Below are 18,816 nucleotides of genomic sequence, written 5' to 3'. Positions count from 1 at the left end.
CGTGGTGTGAGTTGCGAATTCACAGAGTGTCATGCAACTTTAATGAACTGTCTGTAATAGATAAAATCCATTTGAAAAGGGTTCCCTGACGAAAAACGACACTTGGATTGACTGTCTAATTACTAAATGAGCAGAATATGAAATCAGACTAATTTCTTAGAAATTTTCTTCAAACGACCGGATTGAGGTTCAGAAATGGCAAGTACACTGGCTGAATAACGAATGAACACGAATTATACTGAAGTCTAGTTTAAGAAGGGAATTTAACAGGAATACGTGCGTATATCACGTCAGATAACATCTGCAAAAATATTAACTTGCAGTGCCAGTTCAGTGATGGCATCATTACTCTGACAGGATGGTTACCTAAAGGATGAGGACTATATCAAGAAATAAACTGAATATGCTCTCAATCTCCCTATAAGACTACCAAGACTCGATACTATTGCTCAAGCCTACCAGCATGCCTGCTAACAAGTGTTGAACATCTTCACCTCTTTGTGAAAGACTAAGTCATTTTACCAGGCGCTGCACATCACTTAATGAAAGTCGTGCTCTGCTGCTAATTTTTGCTGGTGGAGGTTAAGTCAACTTTTGTCGGCTTTCGGTGAAGAAGTGTGTTACGTTTGGCTTTTGACGTAGTACTGTATTCGTTAGCTGCTGGAGAAGAAGTGATGTGTTTGGCTCTTGTTGAAGAAGTGTCTTCACTTCGCTCTCCAGAATATCTCTCTGTCTGTGTCTGTATGTCTTTCTGTGCGCCAATGAAACTATTTTACAAAAGTCTACCAGAAAACACGGTCGTAAATATCAACTTGTATCGCCAGGCAGTCTGCTGGCTCTACGTTTTGGACTTTCTGGAAGGCAGCTCTCAGCTTCTCCCCACTGCTAAATCATTACTGCTAACCATCAAGGAGACTCGTTCTAAGCTTTCAGCAGCTTGGGGGGTCTGTCCTGTGTGAAGAGTCTACTTGGGTCTCACGGTCCCGAAAGGGGCCTGCCGCCTCATACTACTCGCTTCTGGGAAGGCCTTTCCCACTTGAAAACAAACTTCTTTTCTCACACAATTACACCTGGTTTCGCCGGATAGCTAAGCCTTGGGAATCGGCCTAACTGAAATGATGTGACGCTCAGGTATTTGATTTCCAGGGAAGCCTAGCGGACCACGCCTACCATAAAATACCTTTCCGTGACCGCTGTGAGCTTCATCATAGGTGGCACGCAAGACTCTTGGACAACACCAGAGGGGGAGCAGCTTATGTGCTCTGCCGACCAGGAATTCGCAAGACCTGGCCACTAAAAGGTTGCTAGCTCCAGAATGCCATCCAGTGCTTCATTTCGCGGTTCAAAACAAGGTTCTCAGGCAGTGTCCCAGTTCTGCATTCACCATTCTCAAAAGCTAAAGAAAGATTTCCATCTACAATGATATGCATTCAAAAAGATTTGCATCCAGCTACAGTATACATAGACAGAAGCTGAAACGCGACAGGCGATTTCACATCCCTTTTTCATTTAATTTGAGGATGATTCAGCAACTGGAGGGTAGTACGTAATGCAATGCAATAGCAATGTTTTTAGTAACGTATATCGTATCACAGACTCTTGTCGTTGTTTACAACCACATAGCTTTTACTTGGTAGTATTCTTGTACACAGAAGTTGTTCTTTGAAGTTAGGTAGTCATAATCTCCATTTTGTCAAAATTCCAGCCAAATCTTGCTTTATTTCCTGGCCCTCAAGATAACTGCCGTCTACATGAAGCTGTTCTAATTTCCCAGGCAGTTGGTTAATTAGTACATCTATTGTAACAGTTTTATTTTATGTAGTGTACTCTCCAAATTTTTATAATTCCTAAGATGCTTTGCACTGCTTCCTTGGCAATATTTCCCAATATACCTCTTTCTGTCACATTACTGTTCCTGTGTGGGAGAAATGGTAGTTTCACCTTGACAATGTGGCCCGCAGAGAGGAATTTAGAGAATTTACCACTTATCTGATTGTCAAATACACCATAAATTTCCTTTGTTAACATAACAGAGTTTCCCCTGACTAACTGTTCCTGACAGCCCACTTCATCACAGACATTACCCACCGAAATGGTTATTTAACCAAATTTTTATTGCTTAGGGGTGCACCATGTTTGGTGTAATTTATGTTACCGGTGTCAGTAACAAGATTGTCCAGCTTCTCTAATAACAAACATAAAATAAAACGTACGTTAGTTGTCTCGTCGTCTTTCATAATTTCTGACTCATATTTGGCAGTTTAGAGCGACACGTGTTGACTCTTTCTCATACCGCAGACGACTGATCACTCGCGATTTTCAAGCCTTGTTATATAATCCAAAGACCCGAGATGTTGACATTTCTGGCCACATGATCATGTTCCTAATTCCGGTTGTATCTCCTAAATTTAGAATGCTGCTGAATGCTGTCCCCTAGAACAAATACGGCATAATACAGGCAAATATTTTTGAAGTATCTAGATTCATTTTCTAACTTCCGTTTTTACTCATCGCAGTTTGGGCACATGTAGATGATATATGTCTTTCAAACATATCTATTACATTTTTCATACAGTACTTTTGTTTTACTGGTATTGGTTGTTGCTGAGAAACGACAGCTCTACGTTTAGAAGGTTTTATTGTTACTAATTCTGATGCACTTGGCAAACCTTCGGGGTTTTGGATGATCCTGGACGAGCTCAGAAAATCTTCAGTTCTTGGGAAATGCGTCCTTGATGCAATGTTTTTAGCTACAAGTGACTCTCCAAGTTCCTCCAAGAATATATTCTACTTAGTCATTTTTCTTGTATTCTAGTTAGGGCCAATAGGGTCAATTTAAGTCCACAAAGTAAATGCATTAGTAGCAGAAACATCATATAAATTGTGGAAAAATGACATGGACTGCCTATTGGTTTTTAGTTTTTATATGTTTGTACCCATCACCTGAGCAATTGTATCTACAGCCTCTTTCTTTGAATGATAATTCAAAACATTCACTGATATCATCATCACAGTCGAGTTTGCTCAGTAGTACAGCATTCTGTTTCCTCGTAGGAGTAGTAGACCACAGCAGTGTCATTTTTGAGGTAAAATGAAGACGTATGAACATTCTTAATAGTCACATATTGCTGGATGCTCTGGATAATGTTTTCGTGTAGTTCCCAAACTGTATGATGTAAAAAGTTGTCACATGTCGTTGTTAATGTGTGGTCTTCAGTCCAGAGACTGGTTTGATGCAGCTCTCCATCCTACTCTATCCTGTGCAAGCTTCTTCAACTCCCAATACCTACTGCAATCTACATCATTCTGAAACTGCTTAATGTGTTCATCTCTTTGTCTCCCTCTACGCTTTTTAGGCTCCACGCTGCCCTCCAATACTAAACTGATGATCCGTTGACGCCTCAGAATTTGTCCTACCAACCGATCCCTTCTTCTAGTCAAGTTGTGCACAAATTTCTCTTCTCCCTAATTCTATTCAAAACCTCCTCATTAGTTATGTGATCTACCCATTTAATCTTCAGGATTCTTCTGTAGCACCACATTTCGAAACCTTCTACTCTCTTCTTGTCTAAACTACTTATAGTCCATGTTTCACTTCCATACATGGCTACACTCCATAAAGATACTTTCAGAAACGACTTCCTGACACTTAAATCTATACTCGATGTTAACAAATTTCTCTTCTTCAGAAACGCTTTCCTTCCCATTTCCAGTCTACATTTTATATCCTCTCTACTTCGACCATTATCGGTTATTTTGCTCCCCAAATAGCATAACTCATTCACTACTTTAAGCGTCTCATTCCCTAATCTAATTCCCTCAGCATCACATGATTTAATTCGACTACATTCCATTATGCTCGTTTTGCTGCTGTTGATGTTCGTCTTATATCCTCCTTTCAAGACACTGTCCATTCCGTTCAGCTGCTATTCCAGGTTCTTTGCCATCTCTGATAGAATTACAATGTCATCGGGGAAGGTCAAAGTTTTTATTTCTTCTCTATGGATTTCAATTCTTACTCCAAATTTTTCTTTTGCTTCCTTTACTGCTTGTTCAAAATACAGATTGAATAACATTGGGGATAAGCTAATACCCTGTCTCACTCCCTTCTCAACCATTGCTTCTCTTTCATGTCCCTCGGCTCTTATAACTGCCATCTGGTTTCTGTGATGATGATGATGATGAGGTCCCATACTCTGAGGAGCGTAGGGGACGATGCGGGAGACCCGCACCGACATACTAGGCAAGGCCCTAGCGGAGGTGGTTTGCCATTGCCTTCCTCAGACGTGGTTTCTGTACAAATTGTAAATAGCCTTTCGCTCCCTGCCACCTTCCGAACTTGAAAGGGAGTATTCCAGTCAACACTGTAAAAGCTTTTTATAAGTATACAAATGCTAGGAACGTAGGTTTGCCTTTCCTTAATCTGTCTTCTAAGATAAGTCGTAGGGTCAGTATTGCCTCACGTGTTCCAACATTTCTACGGAATCCAAACTGATCTTCCCCGAGGTCGACTTCTGCCAGTTTCAAATTGTATAGAGTGGATGGACTTGTACGGGTATGGGAACAATTTCATGAATCAATGGACGCAGCATGTCAGCAGGGGAGTGTTCAAGCTGGTGGAGGCTCTGTAATGGTGTGAGGAGTGTGCCATAGGAGTGATGTTACCTCTAGATACGACTATGACAGGTGACACGTACGTAATCATCCTGACTGATCGACTCCATCCATTCATGTCCATCGTGCATTCCGACGGACTTGGGCAATTCTAGCAGGACAATGCGACATCCTACATGTCCAGAATAGCTACAAAGTGGCTCCAGGAACACTCTTCTGAGTTGTAAAGTTTCCGCTGGCCAACAGACTCCCCGAACTTGAGCATATCTCGGATGCCTTGCGCTGTTCAGAAGAGATCTCCAGCCCCTCGTACTCTTAGAGATTTACGGACAACCCTGAAGGATTCATGGTATCATTTCACTCCAACTCTACCTCATAGATTAGTGGAGTCCATGCCATGTCGTGACTTGACTCTGACTTGACTTTGGCGTGGTATCCCTCTTAAGTAGGGTACCCCTAAGAGACTCCCTAAGCCTCACAGGAGAAAAATTCGGACCAACAGTAACGAAAGTTTTCGAATTTGTACTTACGTCAACATACTTTCTGTCCGATGGGAACTACTACGAACAAACAGATAGAGTAGCGATTGTCTGTCCGCCATCACCAGTAGTGGCCAATATGTTTATGGAGGCTTTTGAAGAAGAAGCTCTCGAGTCGGCAGCCTACAAGCCCTCTTGCTTTTTTTCGATATGTAGACGATTGATTAGTAGTCTGGCCGCACGGACGACAACGCCTCCAAGACTTTCTGCAGCATCTGAACTCGCTGCACCAGAATATCAAGTTCACGATCAAGGTAGAAGAAAACAACCAGCTTCCATTTCTGGTGTGCTCGTTATGCGAAGACCAGATGGCACACTAGGACACACCGTCTACTGGAAGTCGACACATACAGATTTGTACCTAGATGCCTCCAGCTGTCATGCTCCTTCACAGTGAGAGGGTGTTCTAAGCACACTGGTGCACAGAACACGCGAAATCTCGGTCTGTGACAGCGTAGCAGCTGAATTGCAGCACTTGCAGGCCGTGTTCCCCACGAATGGTTACAACAACCGGCAGATAAAACGCGCCTTAAAACCGAAGAAGCCGAGACCGCAGCCTTCCGAGGACGAAGACGAACCGGTTGCGACAGCGATCATACCATATGTCGGGAACATATCGACACAGATCGGCAGAATACTCAGAAAATATAATGTCAAGTGCGTGTTTCACCCTCCATCCAAAAGGAACACATTATTAGGATCACTCAAGGACAACTTAGGACTACGGAAACTGGGAGTTTACATCATCCCTTGCCGGTGCGGGAAAATGTATATAGGCCAGACCATCCGGACGGTACAGCAGAGATGTAGTGAACATAAACGCCACACAGACAACGCACAGTCGACCAAGTCCGCCGTGGCAGAGCACTGCACCTCACATCGATACGACATTAACTACGATGGCCCAAAAGTGTTACAGCAATCGAACACCTTCTGGGATTGTCTCCTCAAAGAGGCAGTGGAGATCCGGCTGCATGACGAACTAGAGAGTAAAGACAGTGGTTTCTAGTTAAGAAAAGCCTGGGATCCAGTATCGAGTATGATTAAGACACGACCGTCTACACGGAAATCCGCTCCTGTCAGGACGCCTGAAGAAGAAGAAGAAGAAGAAGCATTGTCAGCACGACGGCAGAGTTCCGCAAGCGGCCGTAGTCGCGGAAGGATTGCGGCCCATGATCTGTCGCGGGGCGCCACGCTTCCCCCACCACCCAGCGCCGCCCTCCCCCCACCACCTGCCGTGGACCGCTCGGAAGCGCCCAGATGGAGGATGCGGGAGAGGGGTGGAGATCAATCAGACAGCAAGAACGCCTGAATATGGCAAGAAGTCGGCTTGCCGAAATATCGCGCCTTTTGGACGACGCTACCAGGCTGAATACCTTAGAAATTCTCAGGATACCAAGACGTTAATTGAACTTTCTGGCCATCTTCCTTTGTGTGAATTCACTTGCTAATATTGTGGCCGCTTCTCTGCCGTGTATTTCATAACTGTTTTGGACTCTGTTACATCGAAATGTACCGTATGCTAACAACCTGCTGGAGACGAAGTTCTTGGCAAGTTAGACAGTTTTACATATCAGAAGATGGCTGGTGAACGCGAAATTCCATACCTTATTTGGTAGTGTCTGGTGTCACAATCCGAGCGGCTGTTACGAGATAAGAATGCTCTCTCATATGACTTTGGATTTTATGGTTATTTGAGTCAATTCTGAGATATTTTATTTGAACTGTGGGAAAGCGAGGCCTTCGTGACCGGTGTATGTGGAACGCAAGAGATTTTGAAGGGTCACTTGATATTATTGTTTTTACATCATGTATCGTGTAATACTGTTGTTGATTCGACTTTTTCAATACACAATCTCTATGAAAGTAGACTTAGTGAGTTTTTGGTAGAGATTTCCGTTGTTCCTGAAGGCCTACTCCTGGGGAAAGTAATATGCGAGGAGTAAGGAAAAGCTGTACCTTTATTTTAAAGTAATCTGAATACCAATTTCGCTGATAATACATTTGTATTTTCCTCCTCTTGTGTTTTACTACTCGACCTTATTAATTGACACTAAAGATTTGTTGAGTAGTTGCTCATCACTTTCCGCCTATATCCGGACCCTCGACTTGTTTTTGTTGAAACGGAACTACTGCCTGAACAATAGTTTATGATTTCAGCCGGTCACATAATGATTTAATATTAAAATTCTTAGATCACATGACACAAGATTTTAGTAGCCACATGGTCAGGACAAAGTGGGTCCATTGCACAGTATCTGATCACAAGTCATTATACGATATCGCTTTCATTCTAATTTCTGCTAACATTCAAGCATTCAAGAGCTACGGCAGTTTATTAAAAGTTTATAAAGGTAGCTGATGATCGTTATCTCTTTAACGTAGGATACTTCTGTGCTCAATAAAGAGGACTTTGCTCCCGTCATCTACCTCTATAAGGGATCAAAATTTTTTATGTGTAACGGAATAACAATAACAGGCAGTTAGGCAAAAATATGGCAGAACAACGATAACCCAGAAGAGCTGAAGCTGCCCTGCTTCTCATCCATTCCACTAGGTTCTGGAGAGCGCTTCAAGATCTTATCCGCATTCAACGGAATACGGACAAGTAGTGCCGACTGTGTGTACACATGAGTACTAAAATCATTGTCCAACTGTGATTATGGTACAGAACAACAAACTGTTCATCATATCGCACGTGCATCCCGAAAACGATCTTTTCATGGCGACCTGGAGGAGTTCTAGACGGCAACAGACACAGGAGCTGAATATATTCAGTAGTTGGATATATGTTTTTGCCTTACTGTGATTTGTAAATACTGTAAATGTTACTAATTTAAAATATTATTTTTTTGTATAAGTTAAATATGTGTTAACGAAAAAAAAAAACAGTTTTCTTATGAATATTGCGTCCATAAGAGACAGCCTTATGAAGGCTGCGACTGTTTGTTTGTAAGTTTTCTCATGTGATGTCATACTAGCCACATGACAGATCCATACACAATAGAAAAATGGAAGTATGTCCACATGTCCTCCTAAACTTCTGGACCGATTTCATCCAAACTTGATACACATAACATTTACTGACTGGAAAACTTCGCTGTTGGGGTAAGAGCCACCTACGTATCACAGGAATGCGGGAAAAAAATCAGTTTACTCCATGATACATGAATGCTTCTTTATTACTGACTATATTCACAAAACATTTAGCAGACAGTAGCCACGTTTATCACTGGATGTACCTACAAAATTATATCATTGTACACCACATACTTCAGGACATACGATGTGATAAACATAGAGCTGCCTGAAAATGAAATTGCAGGCCAAAAGTCGTTAGAAATACGGGTAAAATATGAGTATAAATAATAGTGTTCAAATGTGTTCAAATGTGTGTGAAATCTTAAGGGACTTAACTGCTAAGGTCATCGGTCCCTAAGCTTACACACTACTTAACCTAAATTATCCCAAGGACAAACACATACACCGATGCCAGAGGTAGGGCTCGAACCTCCGCCGGGACCAGCCGCACAGTCCATGACTGCAGCACCCTAGACCGCTCGGCTAATCTCGCGTGGCTAAATAACAGTGAATAATGTTAAATATATGTGAAATATGAGATGTGCGTAAAACCAAGGGAGAAAAGCTCACCCTAAATCCGTGGGAAGATTCAAACCCGATTTGGCACATTATATTAGTCACGGTCTGGAAATAAATGCTGTGGGGAATAAGAACCAGCCCCCGTTAGGGTGAATGAAATAACATGTAGAGGGAAAGAGGGAGGATGTGATGGACAGAAAGTGAGGTCAAGAATGAGATATACACAGACAGGGGGAGGAGGAGAGGACACGGAGAGGGGGAAGTGGACAGAGAGAGTGGACAGAAGGAGATGGACAGAGAAATGGAAGAAGAGATGGACAGAGACAGGGGTACGAAAAGATCAGCAGTGAGATAGAGGAAAAGATGGACAGCTAGAGAGGATGAGATGGACAGAGACAGGGGTAGGAATAGATCAGCAGAGAGATACAGGAGGAGATGGACAGAGAGAGAGGATGAGATGGACAGAGAAAGGAAATAATAGATGAACAGGGTGGAGAGCATATATAGAGAGAGGGGAGGAGGATATGGAGAGCGAGGAGGGAGAATAACATGGTCAAAGAGAGGGTAGTGGAGATGGAGTTAGAGGGTGAGGACAAGAGGGACAGAGGAGGATGGCGTAGATGGAGAGAGGGGGCAGGAACAGATGGACAGAGAAGAGAGGATCAGATGGACAGAGAGAGAGGGCGGGAGGAGATGGCAGAGAGGTACCAAAGGAGACGGACAGCGAGAGGAGGCGGAGGATATGGGTCAGCAGAAGATTGGAATGAATATGTAACATGGCAACGCTGAGTATTCTGCTCATAAATTAATAAATTACAAGTTTTTTATCGTGTGGTTGTTTCTAGTAGAAATATTGTGAAGTCGAGCAGAGTAATTGCATTTTACGTAGATGCAAGTAAATGTGATTTCATGCACCGCATTGCACAGAGGACATATTGGAAACGTGACTGTCGATATGTGGAACATTAATAATTCACAGAATGCCTGAGGAGGCCAGAGTAGGTATTCCGCGAAATGCTGAGAAGCTTTCATCAAAAAGCCTCGTCTAATAGATAATTTCTCCGGTGAGGGCGGCTAATGCGCGCGCCCCCGTCACAGCAGGGCGAAGGGCCATTAGCGGCGAGACGGGTGATTACGTAGTAAAGTGACCTGTGAGGGCGGCAGCGAGGCGGACGGCGGCGACGGCGGCGGCGTAGGAGGCGGCGACCGCCAGCCACACGTGGCCGGAGAGCGCGCGCGGCAGCGCCTGCCACAGCGGCAGCAGCGCGGCGCGCGGCACCACCACCACCAGTACTCCGCTGTCCACCTGCGGCGACACCAGCTCCACTCCGCCGCCCAGCCACTTCACGATGCGCGCCGCCAAGTACAGCTCCACCTGCGAGCAGTCACTAGCCACTTGTTGCAACACTACTCTAGGAAGGATCTCGGAATGAAGGGAACAAAGTACGACATGTGACATACAGTGGCGGAAAGAAATAGTACACCTGGATGGACGACTTTGATCTTGACCCGATAACGGCATATGCCACGTGGTCGATAGTAGATGTACTGATAAAGATTTCAACGTTGTTCGCCAGCAGATTTCATAGTGATTCAGCTATCACAGTGCCAGCTGTTTCTTTACTTTAGCAGGGAATGTTCACAGTGAGAAGGCTCAGTGTCGTGCAAATGTGTCAAGCAAACAGGCAACTACGCCACAGAGACGCCCTTATGATTCCTACAGCGAACTGAGCGAGTTTTAAAAGCGTCAAATTGTGGCCATCCGAGAGGCGGGATGAGCCTTTTAGAGATTTGCCAAACAAGTTGGACGTTCTGCGTCACTTGTGCCACAATGCTCGTATCAATGATCACGTGGACGTTCTCACGTCCGTAGACGAAATTCTGGACTTTCACACAGTACAGACGCCCTTCAGGTTTGCCGAATTTTAAGGGCACTAGTGGCAAATAGTACAGCTACTACAGCACAGATAAGATGACTTGTGAGCCACGATGTGTCAACACAAACTGTCGCGAACCGGTTATTTGCAGTGGGGCTATAAGCATGTAAATCTGTAGCCCATCTCTCACTCACGCCACTACATCGACGTGCACGGCTTGACTGGTGTCGTCAGAGGGTCTCTTGGAAGATAAAACGGCGCTCTGTGCTCTTCAGTGGTGAAAGTAGATTTCGTCTGCACGCAAGTCATAGTTTATTGTGTGTACGAGATAGACTTGATGAGTGCTGTTGTGGAGAGAGCATTCGTCCAAGACATAATGGCCCTACTCCAGGCCTTAAGGTCGAGGGTGTCATGAGCTAGAACTCTCCTTCACCTTTGGTGTTTCTGGAGAGGACACTAACCAGGGCACAGTATGTGTAGTATGCTGTTATACCCATTGTTTTGCCGTTCTTGCTACAGACATGTGATGTGCCATTCCAACAGGATGATGCTGGCACACATACTGTCTGTGAAACTTAATATGATCTGCAAGACCAGCATGACCTCTGGACTTGTCTTAAATCGAGCATGTGTGGGATATGATGGAACGAGAAGTGACATGTCAAACATCAACTCTTACAGAACTGTCTGAACATGTAGAGCAAGTGTGGCATAACGTATTCCAAGACAGTATTTAACACCTGTAGGGTCGAATAAATGACAGGGTCAGTGCGTGCACTGTCGCCCGTGGAGACTACACCATGTACTAATGTGGGCGTTTCAGCATGGGTCGATACCTGATGCCTTAGAACTGTTTGTTCTATTGATCTGTAAATGTAATCATTTCACGTATTCCATATGCATTGTTGCACCAATACATCTTGACTGAATCGGAAACCTCTAAAAGAGTATACTAACTCTTTTTCCGGCAGTGTATTATTCACAGCCGAGCAGGTCAGCTCATCCTGTTCGCTATCCAGGATACCTGGGTCAGTTTCCGGTATGTACACTACTGTCTGTGAAAACTGCAATACCAAGATGGAGATAAGTAATTACAATGACATTTATGTCACAGACCAGGGATGTGACAATACAGATCTTTAAATACACTTTGGCTGTGATACTTCATTACTCTATGAAACTGCCATATGCTGCAATTATAGCATCTGGACATCATGGCATGGAGTCAAGGAGAACCTCGATATGCGGTTGGGGAACCTACTACCTCGCAGTTTATAGACATGGCCACAAAATATCGACAGAGGTTGCAGGAGGACGAGAATAACAAGTTTTCAACATTTTCCAGGTATGTATGATGGGGGAAAAGTAAGGTGAACATGCAGGCTAAGGTAGCAGTGATAGTTGTCACTCTCTGTAGAAGCCTTGCACATTCCTCACCATATGTGGCTAGGCGTTGTCTTACTGAAATATGACATGTGGACTTGCTGTCAGAAGAGACAGTTCCTTGGCTCTAAAACCGCACTGATGTAGCGGTTGCTGTTCAGATTGTTCTGTATACATGCGAGATGATATTGCATGTTGTAACCAATGATGCCCATGGCATCATATTTGCTGTTTCTCCTCTGTGCCATTCGACACTGCAATCTGCCACATTCCTCTTACCATAGTAGAATCAAACATGCACACAGCCATCACTGTAAACTTAATTGTAGCAGAATGTTAAGCACGCCGATGGTGGCGTTGAGGTGCCTATTGTAGCCTGAAGCATTGGCAGTTTCTGGTCAGTGGAATCCAGCACAGTGGCATGTATGCCACAAGCCTACCCCTCAGCAGGCAGCGTCGTCCACACTAGTTCCAGTGCTCCACAGCGATGTGAATGAAGCTGTATTATCAGTTATGGCCATACAGTCAAGTTGGTAGTCATCCCATGCCGTGGTCACATTGTATGGTCCAGTAGCTGCTCTTGTTTGGGTAGAACTCTCGTCTATTCACTGGTTCCACACACATTTATTCTCCGTCCTGGCAGGAATCAGGTCTTTACAGAAGAATGTTATTATTGGGAGCAGGAAATGGCCAATGATATTTCTAACACTGTGCTCCAATGTCCAATTGGGATAGATGTTAGTTCCAGAGGGTGATTTGAAGAGTCCTAGAGTCAACCAAGAGCCTTCGTCGAGTCTGGAATCATGTGCTGTGTGTGGTTAAGATAGTTTTTTCGTAATGTACTTCGGAAGTCGACAGTAGGAGATCTCTAGAGATACAACAACTTATTTCTTACGGTAAGGAAAACTGAGAGACACCAAAAGTATGTTCAATGCACATGCATGGATATCTCGTTGAGTCATTTTCCAGTTTTCTAAGCGAGACCCAGTTCACATACAGTCTTTAGTTAGGGCTCAGAGTAGGATGTGAAGCTAATTAGCTATGTGAACAGTGCTACTGAGTGAACGAGACAGACTTTACAGGTTTAATTGTATTCATTACATCCTATTTGTTTCCATAAAAATTTGAGTGTGACATTTTCCTATTGGTTCCCAACTGTGTTGTTGTTTTGATGCTAAGAATTGTTAAGAGGTACAGTAATGAATTATTAGTGGTGTATTCATTCCAGTCCATTGATGATTCTCAGAATTATTCGGCAATAAATCATGTAGCTATCGACTCTGGAGTTATAAGAGGTTTAAGGCTGCCTCATTAGTCAAGGCGAGGCTTGTGATTGTTATTTAAACTGGGTAATTCTGAGTTTGACGACAAACATTTCAGAGTGCGCCAATGGAGCAATGCATTGCATATAATCGGTTTCGTGAGTTGCAAGTCGATCATAGTGGCTACATTTCGGCCATAGCTGAGAATGAGACTTGTTGCGAGGCCACGGAAGCTCGTCTGAAAAACGAAAGAAACGTTTCAAGCAGTGAAGAGTAAAAATTACATTGTAAGGGGCTCATATTTTCTAAAATCTTTGATGGGAACCTCAAATTTCTTAATCGATAAATAATTAAAACTTTGCTGCAGGTAAATGAATATATGAATTCACTCTGAACTCAGCCAAAGGTGGACTGTGATTTCTAGTGGTGGACGTAACAGTGAACGAAAATGAATGATGCGGGAGTGCTGTAGAAGTACTGAGATAATTAACAACTTTAGGAAGAATACACGCAGTTGCCATCAGTAAGAAAATTATTGAACAAGAATCATTTTATGAAACTGTGGAACATTGTTAAACAGTATGATGCAATCAACACTAATTTTGGTGATGACATTTGAAGCCATAAACAAGGTGGAAAAAATAAAGTGTAATTCAAAAGCAGTCTCTGTAGGTACGTTATTTTATTTAATCCTTTATCTATGAATCAACATTAAGAACAGGCAGATGGAATTAAGCGAGCTCATCATCAACTGGAACATAATTTTGAGCAAATGATACGCATGTGTACCTGAATCCTTCTTCTAACTAAACAGTTCATCTGAACACAGTTTAAAGATAAATATTAGAGAACTTCAATGATGAAAATTAAAATTTGCATGTAGCAAATGCTCTCATTAACATTTATAAATTAATACTTACATGTTGAAAAATAGTAAATACAAAACACAGGACTTGGTAAACGTGGCCTTGCTTATCAGGATAGGTCATATTTTGCTTGGTTTCCTGTGTCAGGATATGTTACACTGTAATTATTTTGACTAAACTGTGCATGTAAACTCAACAAAAGTGCTACAAATATTACCTTAAAACAGTAGTATTGGCTAACGATATTAAGTGTTTGTTAAGTGCTTCAAGCTACAAACCAGGCACAGGTTTCGATCACATTGTAAGTGTTGTGTTTGAACAGTGTAACAGCATTGCAAGAGAAATAGATTAATGATATGAAATCTTTAAATAATTTTACTGGAAACCTTTGTTGGAGAAGACAATATACTTAATCTGAGTTTGCAGAAATTACCAAAATCAGGACTTTTTCTGGTAACAGATCAAGAAGATTATTAAATTTGAATGTTTTGCTAATGACTCAGAAGTTATAGATCGAATTACTAGACAGAGTAGATCACGGGTTCACAAGCATACCAGAAATACCAAACTGCGAGCTGAAAAAAGATTGGAAAAGACTGGACCAATCACAATCCAGACGAACAGAAACAGACTCTAAAACCGTAGTCAGTAGCCAGAGAGCGTTTTCATCAGACCTTCAAAACATCTAAAACCCTCCCTGAAGCGGTACTCCGTAGACTGTGACAAGAAACGGATCTGATCACAGCATGATAGTCCGAAATATTTAGAAACCTGACGTTTCCGGCCATGAAGGTTTACATTTTACAATACTTGCATAGCATTCTGTAACGTGGCGTTCGAGAGTCAGATTTGGACTAGCTTGCGAGATGCTTTAGTATAATGTGATTCTGTATCCGGTTAGAGGAATGGTGAAAGGGAGGAAGATTATTTTTTAACGCCCCATCTACAATTTGATCATTAGAGATGGAGAATAATCTCGAATTAGGGAAGAGTGTCGAAGGCAAGGGCATGCCCTTTCAAAGGAACACATTTCCCTGGAGCGATTAGTGAATTCTGAGAAACACTGATCCTCGACTGCTAGATGGAGATATTAACTGTCGTCCTCCCAAATGTGAGCACAGTGTGGTAATCAATACGCCACCTCGCTTAGTGCTACATGACTGGAAACTACCTCTTGCCATAACACAACTGGCTTGAACGAGTATAAATGCTTCCCACTCAGCCGTTAGCAGCGTTCCATCGACGTCATTCATTCAACCATCGCAGCCTAGACACTAGTTATCAGTCAGTTAGCCCTCATGGTTCCAGGTTTTTAACCGGATCCGCCAATTCGAGACAACTTAGTGGTTTCCATCTCCCGACATCTGTATACATGCATACCATTATCCGATTACTTCTGTCGTCTGAGTGTAATCAACTATTTACGAATGATACAGTCAGTATAAAAATTGAAAAGATTGATGGACATTTGGCAGCCTAGTTGATTAATATCGGCTGATCCTGACCAATGCCTTCCAGTATTGTTCCATATTTTCGTATTTTTATTTAATAACTTAACTACCATAGTCATATCTACTGGAACTCCTCTATCCTTTAGTGATTCCCATAACATTTTCCGTATCACCTTGTCAAACGCCTTTTCATAATCAATAAAAACATGATAAGTAGGTAATCTAAATTCCCTTTATTTCTCAGTTACTAGCCCCAAAGTGAAATGAAATGATTGTATGGCATTGTTGGTCGGGAGTTCCATTCGGGATCGACCGCCAAATGCAAGTCTTATTTCAGTTGGCGTGCCATTGGATGACTTGTAGCCGATGATGAGGACGAAATGATGATGAGAACAACACAACACCCAATTCATGAGCGGAGCAAATCTCCAATCCGGAAGGGAATCGAACCCGGTTCCAGTGCATCAGAGTCAAGCACGTTACCATCCAGCTAAAAAGGTGGACAGCGCCGAAGTGAAAGACAGTTTCAACATAATATACTTTATCAAAAATCGTATAGTATCTCTAACACACGTGAAACGTCCCATTAGAAAAACTGTACATAATTGGGCTTAAACTGACATACAGTACTTTTAGCGCAACGCAATCTTTCAATAATCCCTACAAAAGAATGGCCCTGACTAACAATAACCTATACCTTTCATGAATCACTTACCTCACAAAAATCTTCATTACTGAAACTACTGCAATACAGCTAGCGCCACTACTGCCAGCTAAATAAAAGATTCAGACTACTGAAGGCACTAACTACTGATAGGCATAGTTAGCAAATGAAAGATTTTCATAGAGAACAAACAATGTATTTACCTAAATAGTGTTCAAAAGTCATAATACACTCCTGGAAATGGAAAAAAAGAACACATTGACACCGGTGTGTCAGACCCACCATACTTGCTCCGGACACTGCGAGAGGGCTGTACAAGCAATGATCACACGCACGGCACAGCGGACACACCAGGAACCGCGGTGTTGGCCGTCGAATGGCGCTAGCTGCGCAGCATTTGTGCACCGCCGCCGTCAGTGTCAGCCAGTTTGCCGTGGCATACGGAGCTCCATCGCAGTCTTTAACACTGGTAGCATGCCGCGACAGCGTGGACGTGAACCGCATGTGCATTTGACGGACTTTGAGCGAGGGCGTATAGTGGGCATGCAGGAGGCCGGGTGGACGTACCGCCGAATTGCTCAACACGTGGGGCGTGAGGTCTCCACAGTACATCGATGTTGACGCCAGTGGTCGGCGGAAGGTGCACGTGCCCGTCGACCTGGGACCGGACCGCAGCGACGCACGGATGCACGCCAAGACCGTAGGATCCTACGCAGTGCCGTAGGGGACCGCACCGCCACTTCCCAGCAAATTAGGGACACTGTTGCTCCTGGGATATCGGCGAGGACCATTCGCAACCGTCTCCATGAAGCTGGGCTACGGTCCCGCACACCGTTAGGCCGTCTTCCGCTCACGCCCCAACATCGTGCAGCTCGCCTCCAGTGGTGTCGCTACAGGCGTGAATGGAGGGACGAATGGAGACGTGTCGTCTTCAGCGATGAGAGTCGCTTCTGCCTTGGTGCCAATGATGGTGAGCGCCACAATCAGGACTGCATACGACCGAGGCACACAGGGCCAACACCCGGCATCATGGTGTGGGGAGCGATCTCCTACACTGGCCGTACACCACTGGTGATCGTCGAGGGGACACTGAATAGTGCACGGTACATCCAAACCGTCATCGAACCCATCGTTCTACCATTCCTAGACCGGCAAGGGAACTTGCTGTTCCAACAGGACAATGCACGCCTGGCCAGCAAGATCTCCGGATCTGTCCCCCATTGAGCATGTTTGGGACTGGATGAAGCGTCGTCTCACGCGGTCTGCACGTCCAGCACGAACGCTGGTCCAACTGAGGCGCCAGGTGGAAATGGCATGGCAAGCCGTTCCACAGGACTACATCCAGCATCTCTACGATCGTCTCCATGGGAGAATAGCAGCCTGCATTGCTGCGAAAGGTGGATATACACTGTACTAGTGCCGACATTGTGCATGATCTGTTGCCTGTGTCTATGTGCCTGTGGTTCTGTCAGTGTGATCATGTGATGTATCTGACCCCAGGAATGTGTCAATAAAGTTTCCCCTTCCTGGGACAATGAATTCACGGTGTTCTTATTTCAATTTCCAGGAGTGTATATACATCAGTCCATGATATCCAATATTACAAATTTACTCTTTCTGTTGGACACACGTCTCAAAATTCCGCCATCTCTCTCCCCACATCCATCACTGCTGGCGGCTCACCTCCAACTGCGCAACGCTGCGCACTGTTAACATCCAGCTGCCCAACACTACAATAGCAAATAACAATGCAGACCAGCCACAGACTGCACACAGCACAGCCAGTGATTTTCATACGGAGCGCTACGTGGTGTTACCAATAAAAAAACATAAACAGCTTACTTACATATTCCACATGCTCCCCACCAAAAATTTTACAAATTGTTTTGGGCAGTGGCCAATAATGATTTAGTAAAATATTTCATAATTACAATAACAAAGATATCAAATGCACACACTTATTGATACAATGTTGGTCGAAAGCTAAAATTTTCTCACAGTCGATAAAGACAGTCCTGATCATTCATCACAGTATTAATTACAATTTTATGCACGAAGTCTGAGCAGGAAAAGAAAATGCACACGGACGTAGTGGATTTCGAAGCTGTCTTGAAGGAGTAGTGTTGTCCTTCCAACGGAAAGACTGTTCTGACTCTTGACATGCAGACAGGTAATGGGCCACAACAGAGCAAACCCACAACAGAGTCAGTAGAAGTTTTGAAGAATATTGGTAGGTAGGTCATTACAGAGCAGACCCACTGTAGTCCTGGTAGAGGTTATGGTATTGGTGAGCCACCAGAGGTGCAGACCCACTGCAGTTCTTGTAGAGACGGCCAGCAGCCATATGTTGCGACTGTGCAGGTGCACATTTACCATCGAAGAGTCTTGCGAACAATATAGCAAGTCCATGAACCACTACTTGTGCACTCACAAATTTTTTTTTTTGAAATGCCCTTAGAACCAGCAATGCTGTTAACCAGTCCCTTGCTGAATTATTAACACACGTGTAAAAACTAACAGTCCCAACTTCTCACATATTGTGCGTATACTATGACTAACA

The sequence above is a fragment of the Schistocerca cancellata genome, chromosome 2 (assembly GCF_023864275.1).
Source record: "Schistocerca cancellata isolate TAMUIC-IGC-003103 chromosome 2, iqSchCanc2.1, whole genome shotgun sequence".
Classification (NCBI taxonomy): domain Eukaryota; kingdom Metazoa; phylum Arthropoda; class Insecta; order Orthoptera; family Acrididae; genus Schistocerca; species Schistocerca cancellata.
Note: the sequence above shows the minus strand (reverse complement) of the source record.